General features: G+C 36.0%; 1 long non-coding RNA gene across 1 annotated transcript; it reads left to right on the top strand.

The window, feature by feature from the left end:
• Positions 1-12,522: 12,522 nt before the first annotated feature.
• Positions 12,523-15,598, top strand: LOC122148568. Its single transcript, XR_006162456.1, has 3 exons — positions 12,523-12,760; positions 13,117-13,316; positions 15,288-15,598. It is a non-coding gene; the product is annotated as an uncharacterized LOC122148568 (long non-coding RNA).

Below are 15,598 nucleotides of genomic sequence, written 5' to 3'. Positions count from 1 at the left end.
TTCTTCTTCTTCTTCTTCTTCTTCTTCTTCTTGCTTTTTAACGGCGGATCGCAGACAAATATGTGCATTACCGCCACCTATCTTGAAATGGACCATTGACACTTCCTATTCTATAACATTTCAACCAACATAAATTCTCCTTATTTACCCGCACCGAGGCTTCATAGAGTTTCATCCGGCGCTGCGTGTTCAGCTCCTCCGTCCACTCTCAGCCCCCATGACAGAGAAAAAAATAAAATATCTGTATTATTTATAAGAAACGAGGTTTTTTAGTTACGCTTATTTAACCCAGTATTTCCCAAATCAATTTATTATACTCCTATCTGACTTTAATACATTTTTAATTGTAAACTTAACCCCTATATTATTTAATTCCTTCTTCAACTCTTTCCTTTATACATTATATCTCCTGCAGTGCATTACTACATGCTCAACTGTTTCACTAACTTCACATGCCTCACATAAACCTGTTGGATTCTTACCTATTAAATGCAATGTACTATTCAATCTTGTATGCCCCAATCTTAATCTTGTAATCATATTCTCCTCATATCTACTCCTACCTGATATTCTTCCTTTACCCAATATTGACTGTATTTGATGCATGTCTACCTTTTATTTCATTATCCCAATATTGCTGCCATATTTTCAGAACATTCTTTTTAATAATTGACTTAATTTTCTGACCTACTAAATAAAATCTGGTATATCTACTATTTCTCGTTCTATTGCCTTTTTTGCTAATGCATCAGCCTCCTCATTACCTCTCAACCCCAATATGAGCTGGAACCCACAAAAACTGTACCTCTAAACTAGCTTGTTTGATTGAATATAATTCTTGAATTATCTCTATTACCATATCCTGTCTTGTTTTTGATTTCATCTCCTTCAAACTTATTAGAGCTGAACTACAATCTGAACATATTACTGCCTTGGCTATTTTAACTTCCCTAATCCACCTTATTGCCATAATTATTGCAAACATCTCTCCAGTATACACCGATAAACAATCTGTTATCCTTTTATTCTTATACACTTTAACCTTTGGAATAATGAATGCAAAACCCACATGATCAGTTTTTGAATCTTTTGATGCATCTGTAAAAATGTGAATGTTATTCCCCATATCTTGACCCAATATATTCCCTTACATTATATACTTCTGTTTCATATGAACCTTCCTTTTGTCTTTTTTCTAATAAACTTAAATCTACTTCTGGTTGGGGCATAACCCATAATGGTACTGGAGATAAAGGAATTATTGGAGCACATCCAACCTCCTCCAATCTCATATCTCTAACTAATTTCCGCACACTCCATCCAAAACTATTACACTTTCTCTTCTCATGTACCCAACTAGGACTCATTACTTTTCTTATTGGATAGTCCTCTCTCTGTCCTCTCAAATTTGCCCAGTAAGATGCCATTAATTGCTGTCTTCTTATCTGCAAAGGCATTTCACCCATCTCTCTACCTGAAGAGCCCGAAACTGGAGAAGTAGAATATGCTCCGCAGCAAATTCTTAGTGCTTGAGGTTTGAATTCTTTCTATTTTAATCAAATGAGATTTATTTGCAGAACCATATACCATACAACCATAATCCATTATAGATCTTATCATAGATATATATATAGTTTTTAAAGCCAATCCATCTGCTCCTCAATTCTGACCTGAAATACATCTCATTACATTCACAACTCGCTTACATCTTCCCACCATTTTTTCAATATGCTCTCTCCAATTTAATCTATTATCAAACCAAACTCCTAGAAATCTTACTGTTCTTACACGCTCTAATTCTTTTTTTATATAATTTTAACTTAACATTCATATTCCTCCTCATTTTAGTAAAAACTATTACTTTTATCTTTTCCACTGAAAACTTCAAACCATTTTCCCCTGACCACTTTTTCTACTTCATTTAGCGCATATTGCATTTTCTTTAGGTTATACTCCATATTCTTTCCTCTAAACCAGATAGCCCCATCATCAGCAAACAATGATTTCCCCATACTTCTATCAATCCTTGAAAAAACATCATTAATCATGATAAATAAATAAAAGTGGACTTATTACGCTGCCCTGAGGTGTACCATTATCAATTATTCCACTTGAAGATATAGCTCCACCCATCTTTACTCTAATACTTCTTCCAATTAAAAACTCTTTAATCCAATTATACATTCTTCCTTTTATACTCATCTTCTGTAACTTTATTAGTAACCCCTCTTTCCACAACAACATCATAGGCCTTTTCTATATCAAAGAAAACAGCAATGACACTTCCCTTATTTATAAATGCCTTTCTTATTTCATCTTCTAATAATACTATTGGATCCATAGTCCCTCTACCACACCTGAACCCACTTTGATAAGAAGAAAACCAGGTTCATTTTTTTCCAGATGATAAATCAATACCTTACATAAATGATAAGTTAAAGCTATTGGACGATAATTTATAGGATTACTTGGATCTTTCCCAGGGCTTTTTAATAGGTATAATTAGTGCTTCCTTACAACTTTGGGGAATTATACCTTCCATCCATATTCTATTATAAAATGTTAAAATCACTTACATAGAAATTTCACTAAAATGCTTCATCATACAGTAACTAATTCCATCCATTCCTTTAGTAGATTGTTTCATTCTTCTTACTGCATTCTTTAACTCACTCATAGAAAATAATACATCTAACAAATTATCTTCAGCCTCTTTTTTCTTCTTTATTTCAGGATATTCCTTCATCACAACCTCTCTCACTTTCTTACTCTGTTCAGTCAAATTTTCTGAGCTATTTACTTTAATAAATATCTCTTCTTCTGCCGAGGTTTCTTCTACTTCTTCTTCTTCTTCTTGATTTACGGTGGATCGGAAACAAAAAGTGCATTACCGCCACCTATCTCCCAAGCTGACCATTGACGATCGTCCTACATGAGCCTAAATCAAATACCCAATTACATCAACCAACGTAACATAAGATGTAATTTATAAACAGAGGTGGGTAGCGTAGCCAAAAACTGTACTCAAGTAAAAGTAACAATCCTAATAGTCACTTGAGTAAGAGTAAAAATGTATCCAATGAAAAATCTACTCGAGTAGCTAGTTAGTTACAGTACTTTGGATATATATATATATATATATATATATATATATATATAATCTATATATATATATATATATATATGGGTCATTCCTGTTATACAGTGACTTTTATGTCTCAATTATTTATTTACATATTTTGTCTAAAATAAGTCACATATTTATAAGAAATGGCTTAAATTGTATATTTAGTTCTTCTTTATCACTTAAACAGAGATAATAGACATTATAAATACTATTTTGTATTTTACACACCTTTTATTGATATATGCCTTCCAAAACCAACTGCTATTTCATTGAGACCATTTTCTAGAAGGGACATCATTTATTTCTCCCACTGGAATTCAACTGTACAAACTGAGGTAAGCTTCAACTCTCACTCCTAACTTTTTTTTTTTTTTTTTAGTTTGTGAAATGTTATCCTGCTTGTCCCACCCTTAAAGTTCCACCCTGTTAGGCTATATTATGGAGAATGTTTGTCCATTCAAAAAAATGTAAAAACAAATCTGACATAGTTATGAAAGTGAAAGTGTCGTGACATACAGCCAAGTATGGTGACCCATACTCAGAATTTGTGCTTTGCATTTAACCCATCCAAAGTGCACACACACAGCAGTGAACACACACACACCCGGAGCAGTGGGCAGCCATTTATGCTGCGGTGCCTGGGAAGCAGGTGGGGATTCGGTGCCTTGCTTAAGGGCACCTCAGTCATGGTATTGCCGTCCCAAGACTCAAACCCACAACCTTAGGGTTAGGAGTCAAACTCTCTAACCACTAGGCCACAACTTCCCCCTTTTTTTTTAAAGTCCTGTTAATCTGTAGAAGGTTAGCTAGCTAAATGTTGATCACTCAAAAAGCTATGGCTTACTTAGCTCAAAATTTTCCACCCTATTAGATTCTGCCGTTAGGTCTATAAACCTAACAGGGTGGAATGTGAAACTAACTGGAAATGTGTATATAGGGAATTCTATCAGAACCCTTAAGCTCCCAGGTCACAGGTAGAGAACTCACGCTTGGAGGTAAAAAAAAAAAAAAGACCACCCACTAGGCTGAGTGAGGAAATATGAAAATATTTAATACAATTAACACAGCATCCATTTTTCCATCATAATTGTCATCATGATAAAAACCACAAAAAAATGGCATCACTGTCCATTACTGTTCCTTCTTGTGATGGTTTTTGAGTTTATTTGATAATCTAGTTGATGTAGTCAAAACACGAAAAAGGGCATCACTGTCCATTACTGTTCCTTTTTGTGATGGTTTTTGTGTTTGGTAATCTAGTTAATCCAAATGAATTATTAACATCTTTATTTTTAATCAAATATTCAATTCAATTCAAGTTTATTTGTCTAGCGCTTTTTACAATACAAATCATTGCACAGCAACATTACAGAAAATTACGTTTCTACAATATTTCGTAGTAGCTTATCAGTGGTGACTGTCAGTTAATGTGCATACAGCCGAAATGTTTGGAAAAATCAATAAAAGACTTAAACAAACAGACGATTAACACTATTAACAGCAATTATGCAATCAAACTTATAGCAAAATGTGGTAGTTCTGTATGTTGTCTCTGGGTTAGCATCACCTGAGGTCCTCTAAGGGGTTGGCATTATCTCTTCTCAGGTGTTCTGGATCCAGACTGGAGCTTGTGTAAATCCTAGTTACCAAGGGATGTCTTGTGGCAAAACAGAGAAACAAATAGAGACATAATTAGCGTAGCTGCTGTTCCAGCCAAGTAAAATTAATTAGTTTAACCCAAGCTTAAGAATAATAATGCGCATTTGATCAGATATAACTGCAGTCCAAAATTATGAGATGCATTATTTGAATGCTTGGCCAAAGAGGTGTGTTTTAATCTAGATTTAAACAGAGGAAGTGTGTCTGAACCCTGAACATTATCAGGAAGGCTATTCCAGAGTTTGGGAGCCAAATGCGAAAAAGCTCTACCTCCTTTAGTGGACTTTGCTGTCCTAGGTACTATCAAAAGTCCAGCGTTTTGTGACCTTAGGGAGCGTGATGGATTGTAGCGTGGTAGAAGACTAGTTAGGTATGCAGGAGCTAAGCCATTAAGGCCCTTATAAGTAAGTAATAATATTTTGTAACTGATACGGAAATTAATAGGTAGCCAGTGCAGAGACTGTAAAATTGGGGTAATATGATCATATTTTCTTGACCTGGTAAGGACTCTAGCGCTGCATTTTGGACTACCTGTAGCTTGTTTATTGAGGATGCAGGACAACCACCTAGAAGTGCATTACAATAGTCCAGTCTAGAGGTCATGAATGCATGAACTAGCTTTTCTGCATCAGCAACAGGTAACATGTTTCGTAGCTTGGCAATGTTTCTAAGATGGAAGAATGCTGTTTTTGTAACATGGGAAATATGATTTTCATAAGACAAATTACTGTCTAATATAACACCCAGATTTTTGACTGTAGAAGAAGTAACAGTACATCCGTCTAATTGCAAATTGTAATCTACGAGATTCTGTGTAATGTTTTCTGGTCCAATAAGTAATATCTCTGTCTTATCTGAATTTAATAGGAGAAAATTATTGGTCATCCAATCTTTTACATTTTTAACACACTCTGTTAGCTTAGATAGTTTTGAAGTTTCACCTGGTCTTGTTGAGATATATAGTTGAGTATCATCAGCATAACAGTGGAAACTAATCCCGTATTTTCTAATGATATTACCAAGGGGCAACATGTATATTGAAAATAGCAGAGGACCTAGGACAGATCCTTGTGGCACTCCATATTTTACTGGTGATAAATGAGATGACTCCCCATTTAGATAAACAAAGTGGTAGCGATCGGACAGGTAGGATCTAAACCATCTTAAAGCCTGCCCTTGGATACCTGTATAGTTTTGTAATCTATCTATGAGTATGTCGTGATCTATGGTGTCGAACGTAGCACTAAGATCAAGTAAAACTAGCAATGAGATGCAGCCTTGGTCTGATGCAAGAAGCAAGTCATTTGTAATTTTAACAAGTGCAGTTTCTGTGCTATGATGGGGCCTAAAAACCCGACTGAAATTCTTCATAGAGATCATTTTTTTGCAGGAAGGAGCACAATTGAGCAGACACCTTTCTTTCTAAAATTTTAGACATAAAGGGAAGATTTGAAATGGGTCTGTAATTTGCCAGTTCACTAGGATCTAGTTGTGGTTGCTTAATAAGAGGCTTAATAACCGCCAGCTTGAATGGTTTTGGGACGTGACCTAAAGATAACGACGAGTTAATAATATTGAGAAGCGTTTTTTCTGCTACAGGTAACAACTCTTTCAGTAATTTAGTGGGTACACAATAAACATGTTGTTGGTTGTGATGCAGTGATACGTTTATTTAGCTCTTCCTGTCCTATAGTTGTAAAGCAATGCAGTTTATCTTTGGGTGCGATGGATAAAACTAAAGTATTAGATGCTGTGGAATCTACATTTGTTATTGTATTTCTGATGGTATCTATTTTATCAGTGAAGAAATTCATAAAGTCATTACTATTTAACTGTGAGGGAATATTAATAAGTTAATCTAGCCACTGTGCTAAATAAAAACCTTGGATTGTTTTGGTTGTTTTCTATGAGTTTGTGGATATGCTCGTCCCTGGCAGTTTTTAGAGCCTGTCTATAGCTGGACATACTGTTTTTCCACGCAATTCTAAAAACTTCCAAGTTAGTTTTTCTCCATTTGCGCTCAAGACTACGAGTTTCTTTCTTGAGAGAGTGGGTATTACTGTTGTACCATGGCACAGTACGTTTTTCTCTAACCTTTTTCAATTTGATGGGGGCAACAGCTTCTAATGTATTAGAGAAGATAGTGCCCATGTTGCCAGTCATTTTGTCTAGTTCATTCGTATTTATGGGTACACAGAGAAGTTGAGATAAATCAGGCAGGTTATTAGCGAATCTGTCTTTGGTGGCTGGAACAATAGTTCTGCCCAGACGATAACGCGAAGCTATATAGTTATTATCATCAATACGCAAAATGCACGATACAAGGAAATGGTCATTAACATCATCACTTTGAGGTACGATATCTATGTCAGTAAGATCGATTCCATGCGATATAATTTAATCTAGCGTATGATTAAAACGATGAGTGGGCCCGGTGACATTTTGCTTTACTCCAAGTAAGGTTTAATAAGTTAGTAAACGCAAGTCCTAATGCATCATTTGTATTATCAATATGAATGTTAAAATCTCCGAAAATTAGCACTTTATCAGCGGTAACCAACAGGTCTGAGAAGAAATCTCCAAATTCTTTTCCAATGTTGCTGTCATTAGATTATAAGAGCAATTATAATTCAATTATAAGCAAATATTATTGCTATGTGAAAGTGTAATTATATGAAACCATAATTACTTAGATTAATAAAATCTGCTGATGTCATTAAAATTATAAGAGCAGTTATAGCTGAATTAATCACAACGTATCATCAAAGTAATGAGAACCATTAATTATTAATGAAACAACAGTGTTTCTTAAGTTTATTAAGTTTGCATCTGTCAACGTTTTTTTCAATGGGAGGAGAGGAGAAGAGAGAGATTCAGAAGTGTAAAAGAGAGAAAGAATAAGGTGAGAGTGAGTTGAAGTTCAGATGTAATAGAGGTAAAGTCACTTCCACACTGCAAAACACACTGCATATAGGCTCACAAAAATGCTATGTGCTAACCTCTAGCCTTCAATGCTACTAGCTTTGCATATGCTTCAATGCAAAAGCATTAGCTTCAGTTAGCTTAGCTCATGCTCAGCTATTTGTTTACAAATAGCTCAAATTATCCCGGAAAAGGTTTCTTAGAACTTCCGGGTTACGGCTGTTACTATGGCAACGCTAACTGCACTAAGCTAGCATGTGTTACACACGACTTATGTGCTTCTCGTGAAATGGCGGCGCATCTCACACTTAACCACAAAGCACTATTTAGATTTTTATCTTTTAGCGCTGAACCATCTTAGCTCATTAGAGTGAGATAAATTAATCTACAGATTTACTGTAATTAATAAAATATGTTATTAAGATCTGGGCGGATCTCAGCACTTGTTTTAGTCTACAGACAAAAACACACAGGGATTTAACCACAATTCTACTTCATCTTGATTTCACAATTCTCCCATAACATAATGTTCGGACACTCTCTCTGAGCACCGCGTTCCAAAGTTCACTAGTTTTAGTGAATTAAATGGCAAAAGAACATTAATTAGCTGTGTCATACCAGGGAGATACATAGACGAATTTGAAGTGGAACACGCACAAACAAATCAAACTATGAAGGCCATATTTGAAAAGAAAGGAAAATGAGGAACACGCTCGCTTATTTCTTATGTGCTTTAGGCAACTTATTTTGTCTCTGTGGACAATTAAATGCTTTACTGCAGTTCAGCTTCATACAGTTTTGCTTCATTCATTCACACACTGGCATGCCATAATAAAAGTACCCAGTAGCACAACAAACTGTTTCTCTGTCTTTGATCTATTCTACCAGATAAAATAGAACAAATACAACACAAAATATCTTGGTATTATGTATTTTTAGGTCAAACTAGAATGTTTAGCTCTTTTCTTTAAAGAGGGGAATCGAATCTAAACATTCAAATTGATTTATTTGAGCTTATTCCAAATTTGATTAGTTTACACTTCATCAACGGTTCGTCCAGCGAACATTAAAATCAGTATGTCTTAAACAGTTCTGTTTATAGTACTTCATGGCCAACGAGCATATAAACAAAATAATAATGTATAAGCTACGAGCTGGGTAGCACAGGATCTGGGCAAAGTTTAACTTTCCATATCTTACTCATATTTAATGGCTTTATCTGCTAAAAGAAGTTATAAAACATTGGTTAAAGTTGCACCGATTACATGAAACGCATCAAGCATATATATATAGGACATATTATTTGTGAATCTAGTTGCCCTTTCATACTTTTAAATGATTGTCTTTTGAACTCATCTATATGAGTTCCTTTGTTTGTACAAAGGAAAAGCGCGCAGTTTTCTGGAATGTAAAGAAAGGAGGGGGAAAGTGGGAACAGTCCTAAAGTGTCTGTCACTGGAATATTTCAGATACAATATTCTTTGTTCTGGTGTTCAGTTAAACGTTATTGCTCTTCCTGTGAAACATGAAGCTGGGTCAGCAGGGGACAATCAACCATTTGCTGGCATGGTTCTAAACAAAAGGGTTTTAATTCTTGGATTATCACCATTCTTGGTCTTATCACTGCTTTAGACGTCTCTTGAGACAATTGGGTGCCTTGGTTAATTCCTTTGATCAATTTTACGACTTGCAAAATGGTTAGGAGGAGAAGCTTAAGATGTCTCTGGAATGTAGAATTTCAACAGCTCACATGATGATTCACAGGTTTATTTGTGTCTGTTCAACAGGTAGGCTGTGGCATTTAAACGATGCTCAGTTGGTACTAAGTGGCCCAAAGTGTGCCGAGAAAATATCCCCCACACCATTACACTACCACTAGCCTGAACCGTTGAGACAAGGCAGGATGGATCCATTCATGTTCTTTACGCCAAATTCTACCATCTGAATGTCGCAGCAGAAATCGAGACTCATCAAACCAGGCAACATTTTTCTAATCTTTTATTGTCCAATTTTGGTGAGCCTGTGCAAATTGTAGCCTCCGTTTCCAAGTTGTTAGCTGACAGGAGCGGCACCCGGTGTGGTCTTCTGCTGCTGTAGCCTATCTGCTTCAGGGTTCTACGTGTTGCGCGTTCAGAGATGATATTCTGCATACCTTGGTTGTAACGAGTGGTTATTTGAGTAACTTTTGCCTTTCTATCATCTCAAATCAGTCTGCCCATTCTCCTTTGACCTCTGACATCAACAAGGCATTTTTGTCCACACAACTGACGCTCATTGGATATTTTCTCTTTTTCGGACCATTCTCTGTAAACCCTAGAGATGGTTGTGTGTGAAAATCCCAGTAGATCAGCAGTTTTTTAAATACTCAGACCAGCCCGTCTAGCACCAACAACCATTCCATGTTCAAAGCCACTTAAATCCCCTTTCTTCCCCATTCTGATGCTCTGTTTGAACTTCAGCAAGTCGTCTTCACCACATCTAGATGCCTAAATGCATTGAGGTGCTGCCATGTGATTGGCTGATTAGCAATTTGTGTTACCAAGCAATTGAATAGGTATACCTCATAAAGTGGCTGGTGAGTGTATATATATACCAAACATGCACTACCGATAAAAATATACCATCTGACCCATTTCTAAACATTTAACAATCTTTCAGTCTGGGTATCACACTAATGTGTTGTTAACGTGTGTTAAATCATGAATGCTGTGCTAGATACACAACAACAGCCTCATCTTGTTGATCCTCTGGAGGGATCTGGAGAGAAGGGCAGGTGTAGTGGAAGACAGTGTTGCATTCTCGTGGAGCCTGTGGTGACCTGCAATATTCCTCTCTCAGAGATTCGATGAGGTCTGATGCATATGCTGGGAGAAGCAAGCAAAAGTTTAGATCACATTCACTGCTGACCATGCTTTTCCACTTGGCCTCCATCACATCTGCATCTGCAGTCCAGTAGAGGTGGTTATTAACAGCTGGCCTTCACTGCTTAAGATCTTCACACTCTCTCATTACTTGCAATGTCTCCCAAAGCCTTATAACACACCACTACAAAAAATAAAAATGACCAATTAGCTGTGCAAACAATGTCACTAAGCTGTGGCTAGACTTGATGGTTATAATATTAGCAAACTGAGGTTAACCTACCAGCTATGCCTTCTCCTATGGTAATGTTTTTACAAGGTATATAACGTTATTGCTAAATGCTTACAAGCTAGCTGCAGTGCTTTACAACAACCTATACACATCTCGTTGTGTCTCATTATTTAATTAATCATGTTCACTGATTTGGTAGGTAGCAAATGTTTATAAACAAGACTTATGGTACACAGTTCACGTTTTCGTGGAGCATCATGTCTCCCGCTGGCGGCAGAGACACAGGCGGACCGGGGCCCTATTAAGGTGCTATGTGCATCAGCTCTGAGTTTCATCTTTGCATTATTATGGCAAGCCATTTTAGCATTAAATACTGCTTGCTGTACTAGTCATACTTAAGTTTTGACTAGTCAAAATTCCAATTCCAGATATCTATTCTATAATTTTGACTTGTCGTAATTGGAATTAAGATATCTACAATGAGATTATGACTAGTCATTACATGCATTGAAGATATCTACAATGCCATTACGACTACACTGTAAAAAAAGGATTTGAGACTTTAGCTTCCTCAACTCATTTTCCTAAGTCAGTTCAACTAAAATGTTGGGTACACTTAAGATATTAAGTTTACCAGTGCCCAACTAATCCATTTAATCAGAGTAGTTCACGCAACAAAGATTTCTTAGTTGTATGAGTGGCAATGCATGGAAACCCCGCCCACCGAGCCTTCCTCACAGAACAGGTCGCCATGTTTGAAGACTGATGAAAAGCTTCAATTTTTGAGTCAAGATTTCCAGAGATAAGAGCAAACTTATGTTCAGCTTGAATTTATCAAAAATGTTTGATAAATTAGGGTAAAGAGTAATATTACACAGGTTGTCAGTGTAATCCTCGCGACAGTGTTGTACGGAGTGTAAAACATGGACAAAAATATATTTATAGTGATCATGTATTTTAAGGTGTAAACTAAATAAATACAGGGTTGTCAGTGTAAAACTCTTGCCACTGTTTTTTATAGAACCCTGCCCGTGATATGTGGACAAAAATATATTTCTATTGGCCATGAATTAGTTCCCTCGTGATAGTGAAATCGTGTCCATGATTAATAATTCTTTCACTGGATAAAAGTTCCCTTGTTTTATTCAGTTGTGGCCATGGTAATTTGTTAACATTGCCTCATTTCTAAATAAATCGAGTGAACAGTTTGCCCATCTTAAAAGTTAAACCTTTATTTGTGTCCATTTGATAGTGGTATATTTTAGGCCTTAAATTTACAACGGAGATTTATCAGTAGCCCCTGCAAGGAAACCCCGCCGCGTCAGAACAGGTCGCCATACACCACGGCTGACGAAGCCTCCAGTTTGAAAAAACTTATGTCTAGCTTGTATTGAAGAAATTGTTTGTTAAATTAGTGTAAACTAGAGAAATATTAAACAGGTTGTCAGTGTATCCTCGCGGCAGTGTTGTACGGAGTGTAAAACATGATATGTGGACAAAATTATATTTATAGTGATCACATACTATTTGTTTCTCATTTTATGACTTCGTTATTTCGTTATAATTAGTTAAGAGGATTCCTTCATTTGACTTAATTTGTTCCCTGTTTTATTTAACTGTGGCCATGTTGTATTTCATTAACTCCTCTTTAATTAAAACGAATTAACAATTTAGTACAACATGGCAACAATTTACTGAACGTTAGAAGATTAATTAATGAGTCAGTGACATTTTCACTGCCATAATGTGCACATTATTGCCACGTATATTTAACATAACTAAACTTTGGAGTTTTATTTGTTCATTTGATTGTTATATATTTTAGGTCATAGGCCTAAATTTACAACGGACATTTATCAGTAGCCCCTGCAAGGAAACCCCGCTGCTTCAGAACAGGTCGCCATGCGCCACGGCTGATGAAGCCGAATCTTAATTTTGAATAAAGACTTCTTAATTGAGGTGAGAGCAAACTTATGTCCAGCTTGTATTGATGAAAATGTTTGTTAAATGAGTAAACGTACCAATTAAAGTCACCAAAATCTGCCTTGTGCACATTTTTAGTGCACATGTTATTGGTTTCTGTAAAATAAGTTATATTAAAATTAAATATTAATCTCCCACATAATAATATTTAATTTTATTTTAAATAACAACATAATTTCAATAAAGATGTAGATCATTAAATGTAAAAAGTCTGGCTGTGAATTTTTGTACCCTTTAAGCACACCACTTTTCCCAATAAGAATCTTATTAAAGGTTCTTGTTTATTTTAAGCAACCTTTTTAAAGAATAATTGAAAAATGTTTTATTTGAAGGTACAAAGTCAACCACAAACATGCCTTGAAGGCGAGAGATTAACTTTGATGGAAGAGATGAAGAAAAAGAAGAGAGACAGGAAAATGATAGATTCTCCAATGGAGAGCTCCTTTGCCTTGCGAAGGAAGGAGATTGGTCATGGTAAACTTCTTGTGTCTGAAATCAAAGACAGATGGCCTGCGGTGTTCTTAAAAAACAGGTAATTTTTATTTTTCAAATAATACATTCAAAATAGGGTTGTCAGAAGTACCGACTTGGATATGTGATGATACCAGCATTTCCCATGAGCATTTTGAGTGCTGTTGAGTGGATTCTCAAACACCCCTGATTGGCCATTGTGTTCACATGCAAAACAGATATGTCTGTGATTGGTTAAAATGATCATAACTTCACTCTACGCTCTGTCTAAAATTAAGGATCTGCTGATAGAGGTGGCTTTTAAACGCTCCTATGTGTATCTGTGTTAGCGCTCTGTGAGGAGCGTGAAATGATGATCATTGAAGCCGATCACAGAAATATCTGTTGTGCATGTGAACACAATGGCCAATCAGAGGCATTTAAGAATCCACTCAACAGCGCTCAGATGGGAAATGCTGGTATTGTCATATTTTTTAAATTTCAGTACCGACTGGTACCGAAGTCGGTACTATTGACAACCCTACTTCAAAACATTCAAAATATATTTAAATTTCAGACTTAGATTTGAGTGTTGTTGTGGTTTTCTTGTTTGTTTGTCATGGTTTTTTTGTTTGTTTTATGTTTGATCACTGGACCTTAACCAAAAAAACAACAACACTGAAAGTAATCATTGTTAGAGGTTGACTGATGTGTGTGTTGGTGATGTGGCCAAGATGCCCGAGTTACACCTCGGGTGTGCATTATTTTTCTAATAATTCAACTGAGTCAATTATTCCACTTATATTTTGGTTACCACACCTCAAGACATCTATCAGATGATATATTTAAAGGGATTTGTCTGGTTTTTGGAACTTTCGGAAAATCAGAAAATTTACTTTCAGAAAATCGTCTGTTATGTTGTTGTTTTTGTTAGTCCTGTAATTTCCATTATTACAGTTAACTATGCAAAGTGATATGGAACTGTAATGCGGTCAAGAGAGCTGCCTGGAACTACGTTCGCCATGCGTTTCCCTGAAAATAAATGCACATCTCAGAACATTCATCAGCCAATCAGGTTCAAGCATTCAATGAAGTGAGACAGACAGTTGCTTAAATTTATAAGCTTGGAGGTGGTGGGCTTTCAGATGATTCCACGTTTGTGGTATTTTTAGTCTTTCCTTCATCTGCTCTCATGCTCAGGTTCGATTTCTGTTCAGCCATCAGACTATAATTAACAAAGAAAAAAAAAACAATATTAGCAATTTCCAAGTCACCTTGTCTAGAATTATATTAGTACTACATGCACATCACAATTTAATATGTTTTGAAAATTAAAAAGTGATTGAGAAAGTTTGAATAAATGTAAATTGCAGGGTACAAGATAGTAATAGTAGTAGTAGTAGCAGCAGCCTAAAGCCCTATTCGGAGGGGATTAGTTTTACATGGAGAAGTGGGTAAATTAATTTTTACCAGAGCTTCTCAGTGATTTTAGTCCCGTCTGAATGTGCCATCTCAGTAATAATTATGGATGATGTCAGTAAAGATTATGGCGACTTTTACATTCTGTAAAAACATCTGGAAGAATTACCTCAGATAATGTGAATAGACCAGCTGTAAATATGTACATAAATATTCTGTAATTTCCTATTTAAAAGTAGTTTTTCGCATTGTGTCACATGCTTGAAGCATTTAGTTGCGTTCTAGGTGGTGGGATCAAAAGCTGTGATCATGGATGCAAACTCGTCAGCTTTGTGAAATTTGCAGTTTTGGATCCAAAATAGGTTATTATTGTGATTAGTCCAGATCTGATGAGTTTTTGAAAAGGGGTGGCACGGGTTGTCTGCGATCAGTAAATTTACCAAAGTAGCATGCATGCCATACTGTTTTGCTTGTGTGTGTGAGACAGAACCATTTGATTGTGCATGAGGATAATCAATAGTGCACTCACACTCTGCTCAGTATTCTTCAATAGCGGTGTTATCATAATTATGAGCATGCTTGGTTCTGCAGTCATCACAGTTTGTCTTTTTTTTTTCTTTTGTTGTGTCTTGAGACTTCAAAACAGACGAGACAAGCAGCTGCTTTGCTTGGACTCCCATATTACTTAAAGGAGGATTCCAGCAGTTTCATCCGTGTCTGTGAGGTATGAGAGCTGATTTCAATATGACATGGGGAACTTTGGTCACAGTTAAAGAGAGAGCTCACACAAAAATTACATTTGTTCTAAATCTGCATGAAGTACTTTCTTTTGAAGAACATAAAGGAAGATATTTTGAAAAGTGTTGGTAACGAAACAATTGGTGGTCACTGTTGACTTCCAAATATTATGGGGAACAGGTTGCCAACATTCTTTAAAATCAGAGA

This window comes from Cyprinus carpio, chromosome A18, assembly GCF_018340385.1.
Source record: "Cyprinus carpio isolate SPL01 chromosome A18, ASM1834038v1, whole genome shotgun sequence".
NCBI lineage: Eukaryota > Metazoa > Chordata > Actinopteri > Cypriniformes > Cyprinidae > Cyprinus > Cyprinus carpio.
This window is presented reverse-complemented; position numbering and strand designations above follow the sequence as displayed.